A 24,660-nucleotide genomic window follows, 5' to 3' on the forward strand; every position below is an offset into this window, starting at 1 on the left:
GATGATTGGTCAGCGCCAGGGAGGGGGTCATTAGCCATTGCTGCTGGTCCTGATGTCACGGAAACACAGTGAAGGTCTAAATGTCATTTTCAGGGGTTATTGATTAAGGGAGTAGTTGTGTGAAGGCTAGCAGTCTTGCCCATTGCTAGGCACCTGGGGCTCCCTGCCCTGGTGACCCTCTGCACCTGGCCTGCGAATCCTGCTCTGCTCATGCCTGTCTAACTGCCTATTACAGGCAGCGTGTGGGTTCAAAGGCTGGAGGTGCAGGCCTTTGGTAAGGCCAGGTGCTGGGGTGGGGGGTGGGGGTAAAGGGGGTGAATTGTGCATGTGTGGGGAGAGGGTATGGAAAGGAGGAACAGCTAGACCAGAAGAGTAGGGAAGGTGCATTGAAAGGGCAACACACTAAAGAGTGTGGTGTGTGTGTATGTGTGTGTGTGTGTGTGTGTGTGTGTGTGTGTGTGTGTGTGTGTGAGAGAGAGAGAGAGAGAGAGACAGAGAGAGACAGAGAGAGACAGAGAGAGAGAGAGAGAATTCCTGTGATCACATCTCGTGGTTGCAAAGCAGCTTCGTGTGCTCAGTATTATCTCCAGCAATGTTCTGTGACTTTATCCTGAATTGGACACAGTTATGTAAAAACGTGTTAAGACAATGCCACAGGAGCTTGGCTGGCAGCAGCAAGCTGGGCAGGTAAAGGAGGCAGGGCACCATGCTGTCCTTGCTGACCTTCTTTCCTGGGATTTGTTCCTGAACTTCAGTCAACAGGCACAGAAATCACCGTGGAGAGAAATGCCCAGTGGGTGAGTCTGGAAAAGAGATGTGGAGGTTTAAGAATATGTTTGATTTTTATTATTATTTTTAGAGGTTGAATTCATTCCACATTTTTGTTTCATGGAGAACAAACATGTTCTCTTTTAAAAAGCCAGCAGGAAAGAATTGGCAGCCCTTGCCCCGCTGTACATTGGAGACTCCCAGTGCAGACCCGCCAGACCACCTGGCCAGTGACAGCCATTCACTCCCAGAGCCAGGACTCAGACCATCATTACTGAAAGTACTTGTGGAAAGGTCTTTTTTGTTTTCTTTTCAGATATATGTCTTCATATAAGTTTCCTGTTACTTTGGAAAGAACAGATTAGTCCCTCAGACCTGTACTTTGTTTGGCCTTGTTACGCACATGTTTTCGGCCAACTCCACCTTGCTGAGGGATCAACCCTCATTTCACATGGTGTTTTCTTTCCCATAAACTGCATGACCTGATTTTAGTATTTATTTTAAAAAACACCAACTAGTTTTGCTTTTTTCCAGACGGTAAACCTAAATTCAGCATTTTAATGATAGGTAAATGGTGTGAAATACAGTATCTCCCCAAATTCATGTCAATCAGGGCCTGTCAATGTGACCTTATTTGGAAATAGGGTCTCTGCAGATGTAATTAGTAAAATGAGGTCATGCAGGATTAGGGTGGGTCCTAAAAACAATGATTGGTGTCTTTATAAGAGAAAGGAGAGGGAGATTCAGGGATAGAGACACCAAAACACACATGGGAAAAGGGCCATAAGAAGACAAAGCAGACTGGAGTGATGCAGCCATAGAGCAAGGATTGACGCAAGCAGCTGAAGCCAGGAGAGAGACCTGGCGCAGATTCTCCCTCAGGAGCTCAGAAGAAACTAACCTGCTGACACCTTGATTTCAGACTTCTAGCCTCCAGGAACAAGAGAGCGTAATGTTTGTTGCTTTAAGCCCCCAGTTTGTGATAATTGGTTATGGAAGCCCTAGGAAACCAATGCAGCGTGTATTCCAAAGTTTTTGCTCCACAGCAGCCCGAGAGGTTTTGTTGAAATGTAAAGCAGATTGTGCTGCTCTGATCAATGGAATGGTCTGCAGGCTCCATGTGATCTGTACCAGCCCCATCGCTCTCAACTCATTTCATCTCTTCTTTGCCACACTGCCCTTCTTGGTGTTTTCCTAACATACCTCAGGCCCTTTGCCTTTCTGTCATTCTGGAATGTTCTTTTGCTGATATACATACAGCTCCCTCCCCCACCTCTTTCACATCTTTACACATTGGCACCTTCTTTGTGAGACTTCACCTGACCTCTCAACTTAGAAAATCACCACCGATTCCCCAACCCCTTGCTGCCTTATTTTATACTAGAGGCCCAGTGCACAAAAATTTGTGCACTGGCAGGGGAGGGGGGGGTGTCCCTCAGCCCCACTTGTGCTCTCTAACAGTCTGGGACCCTTAGGGAGATAACCACCTGCTGGATTAGGCCCGCTCCCTGGGTGGCAGATGCTGATCCAGCAGGGCTAATCCGGGGGTTGGGGCACTGCCCCAGGTCGCACACATGGCAGCACCAATCTGGGGGTGGGGTGCCGCCCCGGGTTGGGTCGCACACAGGATGCCCGGACGGGCCGGCTGATCACTGCTGCCCCACCCAGCCTGCCCTGGGTATCAAATAGCAGGCCTAGATGGTGGCAGGGCAGGCGGGATGGCGCTGTCCCGCCCTGCCTGCAGTATGCAAATTAGCCGCCATCCGTGCTGATTAGCAAATGGGAGGCGTAGCGAAGGTATGGTCAATTACCATGTTTGTCTATTATTAGATAGGATGTTAGTACTTATCACTGTCTAGCTTATCATATATTTTACTTACTTATTTCATTTGTCCTCTGGCTTCCCCAACAGAGGATTAGCTCTAAAAGGACAAGGAGTTTTGCCCGTTCTGTTTTTCTTTTGTTTGCTTGTTAATCCTCACCCAAGGACATTTTTAGAGAGAGTGGAAGTGAAGGAGGGCGGGGGGGGGAGAGAGAGAGAGAGAGAAACATTGATGTGAGAGACACATCAATTGGTTGCCTCCCGTACATGCCCCGACCCAGGCTGGGGATGAGAACTGACATCCAGGACATGCCCTTGACTGGAATCAAACCCGAGACTCTTTAGTCTGTGGGTCGTCACTATGAGGCACCAGCCATGGTGCCCATTCTGTTTTTTACTATATCCCCAACACCCATGTGCCTGACACATAGTTGGTACTCAGTGAATATCTGCTGGACAAGTGGGTGCATACACTGGTGGTGCAGCTGTGCTGTCACGTGCATATATGGAAGCACCTCATTACTGACCCCCTTGCATGTGAGGAGCTGCCCAAGCTGGCACCAGAACTTACGTTACTATTACCAATTCTGGGCCTACCCCCAAAACTGGATATTTGGCAGCCACGGCAGGGAACACCTGGTGTTCCTGGTGTCCATGCTATGAAACTGAATGCCATGCCCACAGAATCCATGCGGTTCTTGGAGGTTAGTGTCTGAGTCTGCTGAGGCTGCCAGAGCAAAATAAGATAGATTAGATGGCTTATACAACAGACATTTATTTTGTCACAGATCTGAAGACTGAAAGTTCAAGGTGAAGATGCCAGCATGGTCAGGTTCTGGTGAGAACCCCCTTCCTGGCTTTCAGATGGTTGCCTCCTCCCTGTGTCCTCCCATGGCAGGGAGAGAGGTCTGGTGTCTCTTCCTCTTCTTATCAGCCAGTTCTATGAGATCAGGGCTCCGCCCTCATAACCTCATTTAACCTTTATCACCTCTTCAAAGCCTTATCTCCAATACAGTCACATGGGTGTTCGGACTTCAACATCTGAAAGCTGGAGTGGGGAGCATAATTCAGTTCCTGGCATCAGTGCCACATCCAGCAATGTGGGGCTAATTAGACTTTTGTGCAGTAGCATTCCGTAATCTTTTCTCTGACAAAAATGGATACAGAATTCCAGATACTAAGTTCTTTCAAGTAATATACACTATATCTCACATACACTGCCTGAATATAGAAATGCAGATGATTGGTAACATACAGACAGAGCCCTGTACTACTCTGAGTTACTTAACTCCCACTGGCATTTTTGTTGAGTGGTTAGACATGCAATCTAGGGTAGTTTGGGTTACAAATGAATCTTTCTTCGTTTCTCCTCTAAGACCATCTGCTCTTAGGTGTGCTGTTAACAGGCCAGGGTCAAAAGTTCTGTCTCTCCTGAGCTTCCTCCCAGCATGACCCAGTCTGTATGCTTTCAATACACCACAGCAGATGTCTCAGATATGGGTTACCTGTGACTGGGCAAGAGCATGTGGATGAATCATTGCAGTTAATCCACACTGTTAGAACTTACAGCACATGCTCTACAGATTGTGAATTGATCATATGGAAAGTGAACTTTAAAGCAGGAAAGCAATTTTAATTATGTGATTGTGGGCAAATCATTTATCCTCTTTGGCCTTGGTTTTTCAATTAAAAAATATAAGAATTGGGGCAAATTCCTTCTAACGCTAATATTCTGGTACAATGGCCCATTTATAAAACCTAACTAACAATCAAAAAAAAAAAAGGGAAGGACACTAGTCAACAAGAGAATGGATTATAAGGTGCTAATTTTGAAAAATAAGCAGATTGAGAGGCCTCACCATCAGGTCAGTCCTGAGAGGACAATTTGTGGGCGTCTCTTCCTCTTGCTGCATAGGTTCAGATGACTCCAGGGATTTTGGCCTGAGCAACTGAAAAGATGGAGCTGTCAATGAATTGAGATGATGACAGCTGTGGAAGTAGTAGATTTAGAGGGAAGATTGCCAGGGTCCAACCCCAGCAGGTCCAGGGGTCCCCAAAGGTGTGGACGGAGTCGGCGAAGACTATCCACCCTCTTCCTACGGTGGAGTCCGATCCGTCCCGAGTGTGGGGCGTTTACCTAGGGGTCCCTGTTCGGGCGCCAGATGCCGGGGTCCACCCCCAGCAGGTCCAGGGGTCCCCAAAGGTGTGGACGGAGTTGGCAAAGGAGGAATGACACGGAGACAGTGTTCAGTTGATCAGCAGCCTTGCCAGGATCTCTAGCCACAATCTCCAGCCAAGTTCTGTGTCCATGTTCTCTTGCTAGGTTCTCCAGCCAGGTTCTCCAGGTTCTCCAGCCAGGTTCTGTAGCCATGTTTCCTCGCTAGGTTCTCCAGCCAGGTTCTGTCTGAGATCTCCAGCCAGGTTCTGTCTGAGATCTCCAGCCAGGTTCAGTCACCAGGTTCTAGTCAGGTTCTCTTGCCAATTTCTGTAGTCAGGTTCAGTCCAGGATCTTTTGCCATGTTGTCTCCAGCAAAGTTCTTCTGCCTGTAGGTTCTGTGTAGGTTCTGTCTGTAGGTTCTCTCTTCTAAGTTCTGTGTCCTAAGTTCTGTGTCCTGTTGTCTTGTTGCATCTGTATTTATACCAGTTGATTCCAATCCTATCAATCTCATTTCCAAAGGTTAGGGCGTTTCTTATCTCCATTCCAGGGAGTGAAGATTATGTAGCTTAAGCATGATTGTTCATAGTTAAAATGATTTATTAGCCGCCTGGCACTTAGTTAAGAGGTTTTATTCCCTCCCTAACTTCAGGGGAAAATCCCTACCTGGGGATTCAACCTTTCTCGGAGAGGTGACCTTGGTTAAAACACAGCACCAAGAAGGTGAGCAAACATATTAAGAACCGTATGCCATATATGCCAGGTCCCTTGAAACAGCAAGGATGGACCGGCTCCCGGCAGAAGATCAGGAATTTGGTTTTTGACATGTTGAGTTTGAGAAGCTAATTCACATTTAGAGGAGAGATGTCAGTTTGCCAATTGGATATTTGTGTCTGGATTTTGGGAGAGACATCTGCTGGAGATAAAAATTTTGGAGTCATCAACATACAATTGATATTTAAAGCCTGACACTTAGGGTCAAGCAAGCCTCAGCCCCAGAGTACTCCAAAATTAAGTGGTTAAGCATACTAGTCTGTTATAGCATGATCAAATTTTATTGTCATTGCTATGTTTGTATTATATTATCCTTATACAGTAAAACCTTGATATAATGGACTAATTTGGGCAAGGGGGTGTCCATTAAAACTGAAAATCCATTATATAATAAAGTAGATTTTCCAAATATGTGTGCTAAAAAATTGACAAATTAGTTTACCTGACTACTTATGTAGACACATTTGTGTAATTAAAATTAAGTATGTATGAAAACTTTAATTTCACAGAAAAATTTTCTATAGGTATTACTGTAATTTTAAATTTACACTGAGCCCAGCCTGTGTGGCTCAATGATTGAGCATTGACCCATGAACCAGGAGGTCACAGTTTAATTTCTTGTCAGAGCACATGCCTGGGTTGCAGGCTCGATTCCCAGCAGGGGCATGCAGGAGGCAGTTGATCAATGATTCTCTGTCATCATTGATGCTTCTATTCCTTTCTCCTTCTCCCTTTCTCTCTCTGAAATCAATTAAAAAAAGCATATTAAATTTATACTGAATTGGTCTAGTAAATGTGTTCACTCACCAATCACCGCAAGTAAACAAAGGCACACGGTGGAGGGTTGGCTTAGTGCATGTCAGAGGGTCTGCTGGCAGGAGTTAAAACTGCTGCAGAAAGTTAGGCCACCAGACAACAGAACCAATTACCACTTGAGATGTGGTGTGAACCTGTGCGAATCATTCCCCAAACACTGTTTATGAGCAGTGACTCTGGGATTTAAATATATAGACTATAGCTGTAGATATGATTTATTTATGTCGGTGAAATTATTAGTGTTTTTTCCAACATATGGCCTATTCGCTAAAATTTGTTAAAAATAACAGTGAATTCACAACAAAAAATAACCAAATAAACAAATATTGGTTAGAAGCATTTTTAAATTAACTGGCTGTTAATTTTCACATATGAGATACAGACTGGAAATTTTGTCTGTTAAATCTGAAGTGTGTTAAATGGAGATCTGCAAAATAGAGGGTTTACTGTACTGTGATCTCCATGATGGGAAGGACTGGATCTCACTCATTTTTAATAGCTTTATCTGAGATATGATTTACCTACTATAACACACATCTGTTTTAAGTATACAATTCGATGATTTTTAGTTCTTACTCATTTTCTATCTTCAGTGGCGAGTATATGTCAAGCACTTAATGCATGTTTTTAGAATAAATTTAAAAATTTTAAGTGATTAACAAATGAATGAATGCCTGTGATCTTATTTATTAATTTTTTTTGAGAGAGAGAGAGAAACATCGATTTGTTGCTCCATTTATCTATGCATTTAAAGGTTGCTTCCTGTATGTACCCTGATGGGGGACAGAATCAACAACTCTGAAGTATCAGGACACTGCTCTAACCAACTGAGCTACCAGGCCAAGGCCGGAATGCATGTGATCTTAGATTAGCCCTTTACATGTCCAGATATCACTTCTTTGTATATAAAATGAGGGTCCTGACTAGAGGATTTTAAATTTTCTTTCAACTTTGGAATTTAAATTTAAATGTCCCAAATATTTGTTTAGAGGCAGGGAATAAACTTCAGTGAGCTACTTAGGTTTCACCATCACTTTTATAATGGTACTAGAGGCCCGGTGCAAGACATTCATGCACTGGGAGGTGTGGGGGTCCCTCAGCCTGACCTGCACCCTCTCCAATCTGGGAGCCCTCAGGGGAGCCCTCTCCAATCCGGTAGTTTCAGTCTTTGCAGTCATATGAGAGAATTGTCTGAGACCCCAACTCAGTTTCGTTTGTTGCTCATAGAATAATAGAGGCATTTTTTTTTCTTTTTGCTTCATTGGTGGAGATTTCCTGGAAATTTTAGGATATCGTCCCTTTAAATTTTCCTAGACACTCTGATTTTACTTATGTCTCTCACCTTTGCTTTCCCTCCATCCCCCACTGCAACAGTAACTTGCTCCAGGCTCACTTTGCTCTAATGCAGTGGTTCTCAACCTTCCTAATGCTGCGACCCTTTAATACAGTTTCTCATGTTGTGGTAACCCGCAATTTAATTGTTACAAATTGAACATAATTAAAGCATAGTGATTAATCACAAAAACAATATGTAATTATATATGTGTTTTCCGATGGTCTTAGGCGACCCCTGTGAAAGGGTCGTTCGACCCCCAAAGGGGTCGTAACCCACAGGTTGAGAACCGCTGCTCTAGTGTCTAGGCTAGGAGATCCATCTGCCACCAGAACTACGATTCCCAGCATTCCTGGTGCTCCCCACACTCTGGGCTTCTGTTTCCAAACCTGGGGCTGCCACCAGAACTACTATTCCCAGAATTCCTGGTGCTCCCCACACGCTCTTGGTTTTCCCTTCCTGCTCTGTCTCTGTCCCATGGCCTCCCACTCTGCCAAGTCCTCCAAGCTGTCAAGTTCTCCCTCTCTCTCTCCATCTGGCAGCTTGGAGCCAATTTCCCCAAGCTGCTCCACTCTCCGCAAGCTCTCCTGCTTTGCTCTCCACCCAGCGCCTGTGGATGCAAATTAACCCACCATCTTTGTTGAGTTAATTTGCATACTCACTCCTGATTGGCTGGTGAGCGTAGCAAAGGGACGATCAATTTCCATGTTTCTCTTTTTTTATATAGGACTAGTGGCCCGGTGCACAGATTCATGCACATTGAAAGGAAATTAATTAGGAGGTGGCTGGTGAGGCGGGACTAGGCAAGATGGGCTGGACACGCCCTGGAGCCAACCTCCCACAGTCCCTCCCCAGCTAGCAGCACCTGGGGTGGCACCATGGTTCAAAGGGTGTTTGCAGAGTGAATGAGTCTGCAGGGATTGGGCCGAAATTGGCTCTCTGACATCCCCTAAAGGGTCCTGGAGTGTGAGAGGGCATTCTGCAAAGTTGCTGTCGTACAGGGTGTGGAATGCAAATGCAAGTGTGCAGTAAACCAGATTCAGGGCCAACAGTGCCCCAGCAACAACATAACCCACAGCTGAAGGTGGAATCGCGCTCCCTCCTCCCTGGTTCCAGGGTGTGTCACCCAAGAATTGCTGCTGCCAAGTCACCACAGCTCAGCAGCTCCTGCGTTGAGCATCTTCCCCCTGGTGGTCAGTGAGCATCATACCTACCAGCCAGTCGGACGGTCCGATGGTCACTTAGGCTTTTATATATATAGATAAAGACATGGAATTATTCAGAAAAAATTTTAGACCAATGAGAATTAGTTTTGTCTTTGTTGGGTCAGGTTGTAACTACCATAACTATGAGTATTGTTTGAAATTGAATATTTGACCATGAATCAATCATAATAGAGCAGAAACTTGGGATATAGTATTATTTGGTTTATAATACATTACAAAAAATGATTGAAATGTTAAGTGAAACCATGTTACAGGATTCTTATATTTCAACATTATGAAGTATATTGTGATAAGTTAAATATTGTAATCCCTGGGGCAATCACTAGAGAAATAATATCAAGAGAAATAGATAAAAAATAATACAAAAAATTAAAATGGAATGCAAAAAAAATGAATTAATACAAACGAAGATAAAGAGGAAGAGGGGGGAATATAGATGACAAAAATAGAAAGCAAATAGCAAAATGGTAGATTAAAACCAATCAGATCAATAATTACATTAAGTTTTAATTGACTAAGTGTGCCAATAAAAAGCAGAGATTGTCAGACTTCAGATTTGATAAAAAAAGCAAACCTAATTATTTGCTGTCTGCAAGCGATACACTTTAAATACAGAAACATAGAGTGAGAAAGAGAGTGTGACTGAGAGCGCGAAAGGGGAGTGCTGTGCACCTGTGGGGCGTGTGTGTGTGTGTGTGTGTGTGTGTGTGTGTGTGACGGTTATATTCCGCAGTACTGTTGGAGACTGGCGGACCAGGCTCCCCCAAGCTGGGCCACCTCTACTACCACTGAAATCTCTCCCAGGGTGGCCGGCTCTGCTGCAGAGACCACGTCATCTTGAGGGGGAGAGTGGCTGTGGCTGGGAGCCCACCCTCACCTCCACCCAGGGAGACCTCGGACACTACCAAGGACCCTACAGCCACACCAGGCAGACATCAGCTGCCACAGCTGTCAACCCACAAACACCAAGACTCCAGCCTCCCCAGCTGTTGGCTCCTAAAAAGTTTGTCCAGGGGGAGACAAAATGGTAGCCGAATAGGCAGATGGGTCAGGCGCTTTTGATGGAGCAGACAGAAGAAACATTCACCCGGAACTGGAGAATAACATCCATAGGGAATTTGTGAATTAAACTCAGCTGGAGAGGCAATCCATGGACAAAATGGTCAGAGTTAGCCAAGAAACCGGTGGAATCTGGAATCTGGGCTGGAGGGAGAAATGTGCGTAGCCTGGACTGTGCTGAACCAACACCACGTCCGTTAGGGACAAGGGTAGCGCTCCACTGTGGAAGGGTGTCCACAGGGCTGCTGGTAGCGGGGGACTCTAGACCTAAGCACACAGCCCTGGGAGGCTGTGCCCAGAAAGGCAGCCTGAAGTTCTGCACTGGCCATGCAGGGCGGGGGTCGGGTGGAACATACAGTGGGGAGATTGCTCTGTCTTTATAATTTCCTTGCTGTTACTCGCTAAACCCAGGATCTTGCAATTACAAATACTCATCGTGGTTGCAACGCAGGGGAAGGTGGTTTTGTGGAAGCTGGAGAGCAAAACAGGGAGAGGTGATCAGAAAGCCAGCTCTGGGACAGTCCGTTCCCTCCAACCCATTTTTCTCCTGGAGACCAGGCACTTCCCAGCAGCGCAGCCACACCCAGCCTTGAGCTGGGCAGGGAAACTAGGATTCAAAATACCCCCAGGGAGGCCTTGGGGTCTGGGTTGAGGGGCAATTTGGTCCCAGAAACTAATACGGAAACACTGCTACCTAAAGGCAATGTCAGAAATAGACCCCTGCCCTAACAGGTTTGGCTCAGTGGATAGAGCATTGGCCTGCGGACTCAAGGGTCCCAGGTTCGATTCCAGTCAAGGACATGTACCTTGGTTGCGAGCACATCCCCAGTGGGGAGTGTGCAGGAGGCAGCTGATCGATGTTTCTCTCTCATCGATGTTTCTAACTCTCTATCCCACTCCTTTCCTCTCTGTAAAAAATCAATAAAATATATTTGGGGAAAAAAAATAGACCCCTATGTAAATACGACTGAAAGTAGACAAAGCAGTCAGAGTGGTCCCTTCTGGCTGTGGCATCTGACAAAAAGGAGCTGTGGATCTCTGGGAGCTACAACACAATGCTGATTATCTAGCAGGAAGCTGGGACATGGCACAGAGAACAGTGGAGAGGGGTCTTAGACCAGCCTCCATGGGACATTAAATGAACTTCACTACTTCACTTTTTTTTTAACTTTTACTTAAGAAACTAAAAATTGTTTTTTCTTTTCTTTATTTTATTTTTATTATTTTTATTACTATTATTATTTTTTAACCTTTTTGTTGTTATTTTTTGGATTAGTGTTCTACTTTCTTTCTTTCTTTCTTTCTTTCTTTCTTTCTTTCTTTCTTTCTTTCTTTCTTTCTTTCTTTATTTATCATTACCTTACTCTCATTTTTTCCTTTATGCCAACCATTTCTTCCTAACTTCACCCTTTTTTATCCTGTTTCTCTTCTCCTGTTCCTGCTTTCGTTTTTCTCTCTCCTTTCGTTTTACTCCTTGGTAAAAATTGATCTTCTTTATTGACACATTACTATTACAGTAGTCTCTATAGGGTCTTATGAGTCTTGCTTTTACTCGCTAAACCCAGGATCTTGCAATTACAAGATCTGGATCACCTCTCCCTGTTTTGCTCTCCAGCTTATACGTATGACTCTTACTCATATATCTAATTTCCTTTCCCCTGCTCCAAAATTATGCACCCTTCTCTTTTCTCTTTCTTCACTAGCCAATTTTTTTCTTCTGGTTGTTGCTCATTTGATAGTTTGTTTTTTTGATTTTTATTTTATGCTTTTGTTCTTCCTCTCCTCGCTTCTTCTCTTCTTCTACTAATAGCTTAATTAGTTTCACTCACCAAACTCAGGCCTATCTGCTACCTACTCTATTCTCCTTTTTAAAAAATAGATGGATAGATAGATAAAGGGGGAAATTTTTAATATAAATTTATATATTTTTTGAATATATATAATTACTATTATTTTTATTATTATATATATATTTTTTTTAATTGAGTATTTTGATTTTTACTTTTCTTCTTATACACTCATTCTCTTTCTACCTCCTCTATACTGAATCATGGCCACTACCCCATTCATTCAGTTCCTTTACCTTACCTTCTGAAAATAAGCTCTGCCTCTTCAGATTCAGCTCTCCTCCTTTTTTTCCTGGCAGTTTGTGGTTTGCATTTTTTGGTTTTGTTGTTGGTTTTGTGGAGTTTCCTCTCCATATACGTATATATATTTTATTTTCTCTTTCTTTCACCTTCTTTTTTCTTCATTTTCTTTTCTCTCATACCCTTTTCCTTTTCTCAATATTATTTTTGTGCTCTCTTCTCTCCCGAAATTTTGTTTTCTCTGATGGTAACCTTTATCTGGGGTTATAGGTGTCATGTATACATTCATGTTTTGTTCCCTCTGTGTCATGTCTTGTTGAGTTGTATTTTGTGCCTTTGGTCAATGTGGTAGAGAGTGAGCCACATAACCAGGCACCCTGAAAGGAGTGAAAATGGGGAGACAAAGGAACAGACCCCACATGAAAGAAAAGGAGGAATCACTGGAAAAGAAAGTAAATAAAATGGAGGCAAGCAATTTGTCAGAGAAAGAATTCAGAGCAATGGTCATAAGGACGCTGAAAAGGTTGGAAGACAAATTCAATAGCATGTGTAAGAATCAAGAGGAAATGAAGACGAACCAAGAAGAAATGAAGAATGACATCGCTGCAATAAAGAACACAATAGAAAACATCAACAGTAGACTAGAAGAAGCTGAGGACTGCATCAGTGAGCTAGAAGACAATGTAGAAAAAAAGCACACCAAGGCAGAGCAGCAACTGGAGAAAAAACTTTTAAAAAAAAACAGGAGGAGAGTCTAAGGGAGCTTTGGGACAACATGAAACAAAACAACATCTGCATAATAGGGGTGTCAGAAGGAGAAGAAGCTGAACAAGAAAAAGAGAACTTGTTTGAAGAAATAATGACAGAAAACCTCCCTTACCTGGTGAAAAGAAAAGTCACACAAGTCCAGGAAACACAGAGAGTCCCAATCAAGATGAACCCAAAAAGACCCACACCAAGAACATCATAATTAAAATGGCAAACATTAAAGACAAAAAAAGAATCTTAAAGACTGCAAGAGACAGAAATGTACCTACAAGGGAACTCCCATTAGACTATCAGCTGATTTCTCAATAGAAGCACTTCATGCCAGAAAGGAGTGGCATGAAGTATACAAAGTAATGAAAAGTAAGGGACTGAATCTAAGACTACACTATCCAGCAAGGCTATCATTCAAAATTAAAGGTGAAATTAGGAGCTTCACAGACCAATAAAAAAGGCTAAAGGAATTTATTACCACCAAACCAGCAATGCAAGAAATGCTAAAGGGACTGTTGTAAAAACAAAAGAGAAGAAATAGAAAGAGAGGGAGGAACACAGGCATAAAGGGGAAAAAAGGCAATAAATAAGTGCCTGTCAATAATAACATTAAATGTAAATGGATTAAATGCTCCCCCCCAAAATACATAGGGTAGCTGAATGGATACAAAAACAGGACCTAATTAAACGCTGTCTACGTGTGACCCACCACCGAACAAAAAACTCACCCAGAATGAAAGTGAAGGGATGGAAAAATTTTTCCATGCAAATGGAAATGAAAGAAAAAGCTGGGGTAGCAATACTTATATCTGACAAAATAGAGTTCAAAATGAATGCCATAACAAGAGATAATGAAGGCCATTCATAATACTAAAAGGATTGATACAAGAGGATATACCCCTGGTAAACATAATTGCACCCAATATAGGAATAGTTAGATATATATTTTAAAAAATTCTAGAAGACTTTAAGGGAGAGATCAACAGTAATACAATCATAGTAGGGGACTTTAACACCCTGCTGTCTTCACTGGATAGATTTTCCAGACAAAAAATTAACAAGGAAACAGTGACTCTAAATGACACACTAGATCAGATGGACTTAAATGATATTTATAGAACATTTCACCCCAAAGCTGCAGAATATACATTCTTCTCAAGTGCACATGGGCCATTCATTCTCAAAGATAGATCACAATAACATGAAACTAACGATGAACTACAATGAAATCACCCCAAAATATTTAAACACATGGAGGCTGAATAGCATGTTATTAAGTAATGAATGGGTTACCAAGGAAATCAAGAGAGAAATAAAAAGCTTCCTGGAAACAAATGAAATGAACACATAACAACCCAAAGCCTATGGGACCCAGTGAAAGCAGTCCTGAGAGGGAAGTTCATAGCAGTACAGGCCTATCTCAAAATTAATTGTTTAATAACATGCTATTTAGCCACCATGTATTTGAATGTTTTTGAATGTTTTTACTGTAGTTGATTTCTAATTTCATTCCAGTGTGATCTGAGAAGATGCTTGATATGATTTCAATCTTCTTGAACTTGTAGAGACTTGTTTTGTGTTCTAACATGCAGTCTATCTTTGAGAATGACCCATGTTCACTTGAGAAGAATGTATATTCTATAGCTTTGGGGTGAAATGTTCTATAAATGTCTTTTAAATCCATCTGATCCAGTGTATCATTTAGAGTCACTATTTTCTTGTTAATTTTTTGTCTGGAAAATCTATCCAGTGAAGACAGTGGGGTGTTAAAGTCCCCTACTGTGACTATATTGCTGTTGATCTCTCCCTTAAAGTCTTGTAGAATTTTTTTAATATATTAAGTATTCCTATATTAGGTACATATATGTTTACCAGGGTTATATCCTCTTGTTGCACTGATCCCTTTAGTATTTTGTAGTGAACTTTGTTGTTTATTGTGATGGCATTCGTTTTGAAGTTTATTTTGTCAGATGTTAGTATTGCTACTCCAGCTTCTTTTTAATTTCCATTTGCATGAAAAATTTTTCCCATCTCATCACTCTCATCCTGTGTGAGTCCTTTGTTCTGAGGTGGGTCTCTTTTAGACAGCAGATATATGAGTCATGTTTTCTTATCTATGCAGCTAGCTAGCCTATGTCTTTTGAATAAAGTATTTAATCCATTTACATTTAAGATTATTGATATTTATTGCCATTTTAATTCTGTATGCCTATGTTTTCCTCTCTCTGTATTTCTTCTTCTCATTTCATCAGTCCCCTTAGCATTACTTGCAGTGCTGGTTTGGTGGTGATAAACTCATTTAGCCTTTTGTTGTCTGGGAAGCTCTTTATTTCAGCATCTATTTTGAATCATAGTTTTGGTGGATGTAGTCATCTTGGTTTTAGATCCTTGCTTTTCATTACCTTGAATAATTCATGCAAATCCATTCTGGCCTGTAGAGTTTCTGATGAGAAATCAGAAGATAGCCTTATGGGAGCTCCTTTGTAGGTAACAAATTGCTCTTCTCTCTCTGCCTTTAAGATTTTGTCTTAGTCTTTAATTTTTGGCCTTTTAATTATGATGTGTCTAGGGGTGGGCCTGTTTGGGTTCTTCTTGTTTGGGACTCTCTGTGCTTTCTGGACTTGTGTGGCCTTGTATTTTACCAGGTTAAGAAAGTTTTCTGTCATTATTTCTTCAACATGTTCTTGCTCACTTTCTTCTGTTACACCTATTATGTGAATATTGTTATGTTTCATGTTATCCCTTGGCTTCCTTAAGCTGTCCTCCTGTTTGTTAATTGTTTTTTCTTTTTGACTCTCTGAGTGATTTTGTTATACCCCGTCTTCTAATTCACTGATCCTATCTTCAGCTTCCCCTAATCTGCTGTGTCTTCCTTCCAATATGTTCTTTATTAGTGCTATGTCATTCTTTATTTCCAACTGGTGTTTTTTCATGGTTACTATCATTATTTTGAACTCTATATCTGATACATTTCTCATCTCCATTTCATTTAGGTCTTCTGCAGAATTCTCTTGTTCTTTCTTTTGGGGATTGCTTTTAGTTTTGTTTTGTTTTTTGGTTTCCCCATTTTTGCTGCTTGTTTGGGTTTGTGTCTACGTATTAGGTAGATCTGCTATGACTTTAAATCTCTGGTGCAGGACAATGTCAGGCTGTTTCTAACTGGTCCTCAGTACCCTGTTTGAGCTATCTGTAATGCACTCTGCTATGGCTCCCTCTGCTGGGACTGGGTTGCTTCCATATTTTGGTTATTGCATACATAATGTCCTTCTTTGTCTGTTGTTATAGCCTTTATTTTAAAGTTTATTTTGTCTGCTGTAAGTATTGCTACAACACCTGTTTTACCATTTCTGTTTGCATGATATATCTTTTTCCATTGCTTTACTTTCAGTCTGTGTGTGTCTTTCAATCTGAAGTGGTATTTTTTATCTTAATCTGAGGACATGTTCATTGATTTTTTTTTTTTAACAGAGAGGGGAAGGCAGAATGAGAGCGAGACAGAACATTAATCATTTGCCTCTAGTATGCGCCTCGACTAGTGATAGAAACCCAAGTATGCACCCTGACCAAGAGTCCAACCGGTGACCTTTTGGTATACAGGACAATGCTCGAATCAACTGAGGTACACCAGCCAAGGCTGAAGTGGTCTCTTATAGGCAGCACATGTATGGGTCTTGTTTTCCTCTCCATTTAGTCAGCCTATGTGTTTTGATTAGAGCATTTTATCCATTTCCATTTAAAGTAATTATTAATAGGTATGTAGTTATTGCCATTTTATTATTTAAATTTTTATTCTCCCTCATTTCCTCCCCCCTTCTTCTTCTTGAAGTCCCTTAACATTTCTCTTAATATTGGCTTGGTGGTTATAAACTCCTTTAGCTTTTCTTGTCTGTGAAGTTCTTCATCTCTCCTTTGGTTCCAATGATAGCCTTGATGGGTAGAGCAATCTTGGTTGTAGATCCGTGCTTTTCTTTTCTTCTTTTTTTTTTTTAAATTAAATCTTTATTGTTCAGATTATTACAGTTGTTCCTATTTACCCCCCAATGGTCCCCTCTACCCGGTTCCCACCACACCCTCTGCCCTTACCCCCCACCCCACTGTCCTCATCCATAGGTGTACGATTTTTGTTCAGTCTCTTCCTGCACCCCCCACACCCCTTTCCCCCCGAGAATTGTCAGTCCACTCCCTTTCTATGCCCCTGATTCTATTATATGCACCAGTTTATTCTGTTCATCAGATTATTTATTCACTTGATTTTTAGAATCACTATACGTATTTGTTGTTCATAATTTTTATTTTTACCTTTTTCTTCTTCTTCCTCTTCTTAAAGGAAACCTTTCAGCATTTTATATAATACTGGTATGGTGGTGACGAACTCCTTTAGCTTTTTCTTATCTGTGAAGCTTTTTATCTGACCTTCAATTCTGAATGATAGCTTTGCTGGGTAAAGTAATCTTGGTTGTAGGTTCTTGCTATTCATCACTTTGAATATTTCTTGCCACTCCCTTATGGCCTGCATAGTTTCTGTTGAAAAATCAGCTGACAATCGTATGGGTACTCCCTTGTAGGTAACTGAGTTTCTTTCTCTTGCTGCTTTTAAGATTCTCTCTTTGTCTTTTGCTCTTGGCATTTTAATGATGATGTGTCTTGGTGTGGTCCTCTTTGTATTCCTTTTGTTTGGGGTTCTCTGCGCTTCCTGGACTTGTAAGTCTATTTCTTTCACGAGGTAGGGGAAGTTTTCTGTCATTATTTCTTCAAATAGGTTTTCAATGTCTTGCTCTCTCTCTTCTTCTGGCACCCCCATAATTTGGATGTTGGTACGCTTGAAGTTGTCCCAGAGGCTCCTTACACTATCTTCATATTTTTGAATTCTTTTTTCTTTTTGTTTTTCCGGCTGGGTGTTTTTTGCTTCTTCGTATTTCAAATCTTTGACTTGATTCTTGGGATCCTCTAGTCTGCTGTTGGATCTCTGTATAATATTCTTTATTTCAGTCAGTGTATGCTTAATTTCTGATTGGTCCTTTTTCATATCCTCGAGGGTCTCACTAGATTTCTTGAGTGTCTCACTAAATTTATTGGCGGTTTCTAGAAAATTCTTGAAAAACCTTATGTGTGGTTTTGAACACTAGATCCAGTAGTTTGCTTTCCTCCATTTCTGTCATTTGTGACCTGTTTCTTTGTCTCCACATTTTGGCTGCTTCCCTGTGTCGATAGAGTGGCTTTCTGTGCTAAGTGTCCTATAGGGGCCAGTGGCTCAGCCTCCCCAATTACCTGAGGTGGACACTCTTGGTGCACCCCTTTGTGGGCTTTGTGCACAGTCTTGTTGTAGTTAAGCCTTGATTGTTGTAGGTATCACTGGGAAGAATTGACTTCCAGGCCAATTGTCTGTGAGATTCAGCTGTTTCTACAGTGGGAGAACTTCTGGGCTGGAGACACCATTCTGGGGCAAGACTTGCTTCAGTGGGGCTGGGTGCTCACTGAGTCTGCCCCCTGAGTGTGTCCCTTATGAATCTGAGGAGTTGTAGTCTGGATGGTCTCACTCTGACCACTGGGTACACTGGCTCTCGGATCTCTAAGGAGGTGCTAATTTAGCCTCTGCCTGAGGCTACCCAGGAGGAGCTACGGAGAGATCTGCAGATTCCTATTCTTTCTTTGGGGTTTGGAGGTGCCCAGTTGAGGCCCAGCTGTGAAGCAATGCAAGCTGCTGTGGGACCTTGGCCCTTCTTTCGGATGTTCTGGGTCTCTCTGACCCAGCTTGTTAGGTAATTTTAGATTGCAAAGGGCCAGGCCATTCATATGCAAAAGCCTCTGTGCACAGCTTGGGTGGGGTGGGGTCTCAGGGAATCAACAGGGCGGAGCAAACAGCTATGGCTGATCCTCAGTCCTGTCCTAAGAGGCCCTGGGTCTCAGTGTCCCGCAATAATCGCTGAAAGCACCTCTGAGAGAAAGCCACCCTCAAGTTCCCCCCGATGCCAGACAGTCCAGTTTCTCCCCGTATGAGTCTGGATCCCCAGAGATTCTCCCGGAACTGGAGTTCAGAGTAGTCGGGAGCTTGAGACTCCCTACCGATTGAAAAAGACAACTGTGTCCTCAGTTGCCAGCCCTTTCCGTGTGCGCCTCCGTACCTCTGCACTTTACTTCTGCACCTCCTCTGAGACTCAGTGTGCTTTTCTCTTTCCTTCTAGTTGTAGAATTTCCACTCAGCCAGCCTTCCTGTGGTTCTGGATGATGTCTGTTTTGTCTTTTAGTTGTATTTTTGAAGTGGTTGTGCGAGGCAGCAATTTCAGGTGTTTACCTATGCTGCCATCTTGGTTCCTCCCTGTAGATCCATACTTTTCATCATTTTGAATATTTGTGCCAATCTCTTCATCCTGCAAAGTTTCTGTTGAGAAATCAACTTCCTTTTATGTCATTAACTGACTTTCTCTAGCTACTTTTAAGATTCTCTTTTTGTCTTTAACCTTTGCCATTTTAATTATGCTGTGTCTGGGTGTAGGCCTCTTTGGTTTCATCTTGTTTGAGTCTCTATGCTTCCTGGACTTGTATATCTATTTCCTTTGCCAGATTAGGGAAGTTTTCAGTCATTCAGTCTTCAAATAGGTTTTCAATCTCTCGCTCTCACTGGTACCCCTAGGATGCAGATATTGGTATGCTTGATGTTGTCCCAGAGGTCCCTTAAACTACCCTCATTTTTAATAATTCTTTTTTCTTTTTGCTCTTTCCATTGAGTTTTCTGCTACCATGTCTTCCATATTACTGATTAGATTATCTACTTCATCTAATTGCTATTGATTCTATCTAATGTATTCTTCATTTCAGTTATTGTATTCTCCATTTCTGTGTAGTTCTTTTTTTATGGTTTCTAGCTGTTTGTGTAACTTCTCATTGATTTCATTTATTCTTCCCCTAAAGTTTATTGAACAGCCTTATAACCAGTGTTTGAACTCTGTATCTAGTTGATTGCTTGCCTTCATTTTGTTTAGTTCTTTTTCTGGAGTGTTGCCTAGTTCTGTCATTTGGAACATGTTTCTTTGTTTCCTCATTTTGGCTGCCTCACTGTGTTTATTTCTATGTATTAGGTAGACCTACTATGTCTTCCAGTGTTGGCACAGTACACGTCCTGCAGGGCCCCGGGGTGCAAACTCCTGGTCACCTGAGCCAGGTGCTCTAGGTTATTCTTTGTGTGGGTTGTGTGTGCCCTCTTATTGTAGTTGAGCCTTGATTGCTGTTGGCACATTAGTGGAAGGTATTGCTGTTAGGCTGGCTGGCTCTGAGGACTGACCATGACTAAAGCTGATGAGTTCTATTATGTGTGTGGGGGGATGACCCCACAGAACTGGATTCACTGTAGCAGGACTCTAGTGCCTTCTGAATCCACTCTTTGGGAGTGTCATTTGTGGAGCTAATTGGTGGTGCTCTGGTGTGGTTTGATGTTGGCCATGGTTGATTCTTGGACCTCTTGGGAGGAGCTCTCATGCAGGCCCAGATCAGCCATTGCATAGGCCTGACCAGGGCCACCTGGTAAGAGCTACACTGTGATTTGTGGTTGGCAACTGCCTGTACTGGACTGGGAAGCCCTGGGAGAGCTATCATGTGAACTCAGAGCACGCTGAGGCCAGCTGCTGCTTGCTGGGGGTTTGTGGACCTTTGGGAGATTTAGGACAGTCCCTGGCATGGGCCAATGCTGATAGCTTATGAGGAATAGGACAGGCAGCTACCTGAAAGGGGTTTGGGTTGGTACCTGGGTTGGATCTCAGAGAATCACCAGGGTGGGATGAGTTTGATGGAGATTCAGATTTGGTGCCCACCTTCACCTGGGTTGGGGGAGAGCTCAGCAAAGGAACAATGGGGCTTGTCAGCATTAACTTCATTTTCAAATGATTACTTTGCCAAGGATATTATAACAATACCTTGAGCTATGTACTAAGAGGAATACACTTAGTTAAGAAGGAAAAAGACTCAATTATAAGATATATTCTGAAATAGATATGCCAAGAAATCCCTTTTGGTTCACTTATTAAAATAGTCTGCTAGCCTTAAACAACATACTTTATAATCTTATGCTGTATCTTAGGTATTCTCAACAATCAGGTAACAATGTTAGGTTTTGTCTTTACCCCCTATTGCCTGTTACATGTCTGCTTTGCAACATGCTGCCAGAACTTGAACATAGTAGATGAGACACCTTGATGTCCCTAAGGACTTAACATTTAGGTCTTTTGTTATTAGAACTATTTAATGATGATGTCGAGATTTAAAATAAGAATTTTCCTTGGATAATTATAAAATGACAGACAAACCTATATACTCAAATATAACAAAGTGTTGAAATATTATAATTATAATACTACTAGAGGCCCAGTGCATGAAATTTGTGCATGAATAGGGTTCCTAGGCCTGGCCGGTTATCAGGGGCGATCAGGGCCTTCCAGCTGCCAGCCAGGGCCTTCCTTCTGGCTGCTGGCCAGGGCCTCCCTTCCCTGGCTACAGGCTGCTGGCTGCCAGCCGGGGCCTTCCTTCATTCTGCGCTGTCCCCTGGTGGTTAGCACATGTCATAGCAAGCAATCAGTCTCCCAGTGGAACTCCTGTGGTGAAAATTTGCATATTAGGCTTTTATATATAGACTAGAGGCCCGGTGCACAAAAATTTGTGCACTCAGGGAGGAGGGGGGTCCCTCAGCCTGGCCTGTGCCCTCTCGCAGTCTGGGACCCATCGGGAGATAATGACCTGCTGGCTTAGGCCTGCTCCCGGGTGGCAGAGGGCAGGCCCAATCCCTAGGTGCAGCCCCTGGTCGGGCTCAGAGCAGGGCCGATTGGGGAGTTGGGGCACTGCCCCATCATGCACAGAGCAGGGCAGATTGGGAAGTTGTGATGCCACCTACAGTCACGCTCAGGGTAGGTCCAATTGGGGGGTTCGGGCACCGTCCCCTGTCACACTCAAGGCAGGGTCGATGGGGAGGTTGCGGTGCCACCCCCTGTCACGCACAGAGCAGGGCCAATCAGGGTGTTGGGGCGCTGCCCCCGTCACACACAGAGCAGGGCCCGTGGGGGGGGGGGGGGGGTTGGGGCACCGCCCTCTATCACCCACAGAGCAGGGCTGATCAGGGGGTTGGGGCGCCGCCACTCTCACACTCAGGGCAGGGCCGATGGGGAGGTTATGGCTCTACCCCATCACACACAGAGCAGGGCCCGTGGGGGCGGGGGTTGGGGAGCTCCCCCCTATCAGGCACAGAGCAGGGCTGCTCAGGGGGTTGGGGCCCCGCCCCCTGTCACACACAGAGCTGCAGGGCGATCAGGGGGTTTGGGTGCTGCCCCCTGTCACGCTGATCCCGGTGCCAGGAGGCATATTACCCTTTTACTATATAGAAGAGAGGCCTGGTGCATGGGTGGGGCTGGCTGGTTTGCCCTGAAGGGTGTCCTGGATCAGGGTGTGGGTCCCCACTGGGGTGCCTGGCCAGCCTGGGTGAGGGACTGAGGGCTGTTTGCAGCTGGTCACACACCCTTCAGGGTGGGGTTCCCCACTGGGGTGCCTGGCCAGCCTGGGTGAGGGGCTGAGGGCTGTTTTCAGGCTGGGAGTGACTGAAGTTCCCAACCGCTCCTTTTTTTCTTTTTTTTCTTTTTTATTCTCAGCCAGCTTTACCTTGAGGCTTGGTTCCAGCTCTTAGGCCTCCGGCTGAAAGTAGGTTTCTGGCCTTTGCTTACAATGTTGCGAATCTGCTGGCTGAAGTCCGGCGGTATTTGTTACAATGTTTCTTAAACTGCCCGCTCAGAGGCCTGCAGCTGCAGGCGGGGAACGTTGGTTTCCTCCAACGATCCTCCGTCACTGAGGCAAGCAAGCCTCATGTTAGTTTCAAGCTGCCTGGCTGCCAGCCGCCATCTTGGCTGACAGTTAATTTGCATATCTCGCTGATTAGCCAATGAAAAGGGTAGCGGTCGTATGCCAATTACCATGTTTCTCTTTTATTAGTGTAGATAATTCAGACAAAATGAAAGCAACTCACACAAAAAATATTTAATAATTTTCTGAAATCTGATTTGTTGAAATTGCCTCAAAATATTTGTATACCTGAGAAAATTAGGCAGAACACACTTTAGGAAGTAATTTGCCCATAATGAGTATACATTTAAATTTCATCTTAAAAACCTGATTCATTCTGGGCTGAGTGGGTACAGAGCACTGGAAGTTCTCCAGGCGGCAGTGGCCTGAGCTCCAGGGCAGCCCACCCTCTCCCCATCTCTCTTTCCTCTCCACTGTCAGCATGAAAGTCTTCAGTCCAGTGAGGTCCAATAGGGGACACAGCCTTTCAGACCACAGCCTGGGCCTAAATCTCCCAGAGCAAAAACTCTAGGGGACAACCCAATGAGTCTGCTGTGCAACATGAATGACAACTACTCTAAGCTCAAGGAGATGGTGCCAAGCATCCCCCAGAAAAAGGTAAGCAAGATGGCAATCCTACAGCACACCATCCATTACATCTTGGACCTGCAGATAGCCCTAGACTCACACCCCACTCCTGTCAGCCTGCACCACTAGCAACCTGGACAGAGCCAAGTGTCGAGGACCCTCTGACCACCCTAAACACGGACATCAGCATCCTGTCCTTGCAGGCTTCCTAATTCCCTTCTGAGTTCATGTAAAGTGACAGCAAGGCGCTCTGTGCCTGAATAAATGGTGTTCATTACATTTTTTTTTTCTTTGCACAACAACAAATCCACAGGAACTTATTTTTCAACCATTTCATAAGGAGGACAAGTTGAATGCAATTTTTTTTAAAACTGGAAGCAAAACTAAACGGATCAGATCATCTTCTGCAAGGTGTTTCTGACCTGGACTCTGATATTAGTTGTTTATGAAAAAAACTTTTAATGCCCTTTCTGTAGTTAGAAGGTTTTCTTTATACTATACTATTTCCACCATGGAGAGCAAAAACATTAAAATCACAAGGAATTGGTGAGTTTAAGATTATGCCTTTTTTCAAAGATTGAGCGTGAATACCAGAAAGATCCAGTATTCAATTACTTAAATGCAGTCTTTTGGACAAAAATTCTCTTTTTGATGCAAGCCTACTGAATGCTGTATATAAAAGGAAAGCTTGTGTACCCTTTAATTAGAGTTCTTTTGTACAGTGGCAGACATGTATATTTCTGTATACAAATTGTAATAATGTACTTATTCATGCTAAACTTTTTATAACAGTTTAGTTGTAGTAAACTTAGCTGTTTTAAACAAAAGAAATCAAGTGTATTAATTGGGGGGGAATCTACCATTCCAAACATTTTTAACCCTTGAGTAAGGGTTAGAAATGGTTAGGAGACTAGGGCATTGCTAGCATTTCCAGGCCCTTTTTGTGAAGGAATAGAGTAATATTCTTCAACTATAATTCCTGGTGGTTTATTGTCAGGCAAGTTAGCTTCGCCTGATCTGTAGAGAGAAGCAAACTATTGGATCTGAGTAGCTAATAGGTTTCAGAATTCTTTATGAAAATGGTATTCCTTAAATGTATAATAAGATTGTGTTGAAAGCATAGTGAGTAAAATGAAAGACTTTTAATTTGAACATTTTTTATTTGCAAGAGATCCAATTGATTAAAGAGAGACATGCATTTTGTTTCCAAAAGATATTAAAAAATGTCTTTTTAATTTATTATCTAAGTGTTAGCAGCAAGACAAGAAGACCTGGTTCTTGCCTTCTTGAAGGAAAGATTTCAATCAAGAGACAAAGCGTAGAAAAGCAATCAAGAGCCCTGACTGGTTTGGCTCAGTGGATAGAGTGCCGTCCTGCAGACTGAAGGGTCCAGGTTTGATTCCGGTCAAGGGCATGTACCTTGGTTGCGGGCACATACCCAGTAGGGAGTGTGCAGGAGG

At 43.1% G+C, this 24,660-nt stretch overlaps 1 pseudogene; it reads left to right on the plus strand.

Annotated features, from left to right (window-relative positions):
• Nucleotides 1-23,054: 23,054 nt before the first annotated feature.
• LOC132225897 (DNA-binding protein inhibitor ID-2-like) lies at nt 23,055-23,460 on the plus strand (annotated as a pseudogene).
• Nucleotides 23,461-24,660: the final 1,200 nt, after the last annotated feature.

The sequence above is a fragment of the Myotis daubentonii genome, chromosome 2 (genome assembly GCF_963259705.1).
Source record: "Myotis daubentonii chromosome 2, mMyoDau2.1, whole genome shotgun sequence".
NCBI classification, from domain to species: domain Eukaryota; kingdom Metazoa; phylum Chordata; class Mammalia; order Chiroptera; family Vespertilionidae; genus Myotis; species Myotis daubentonii.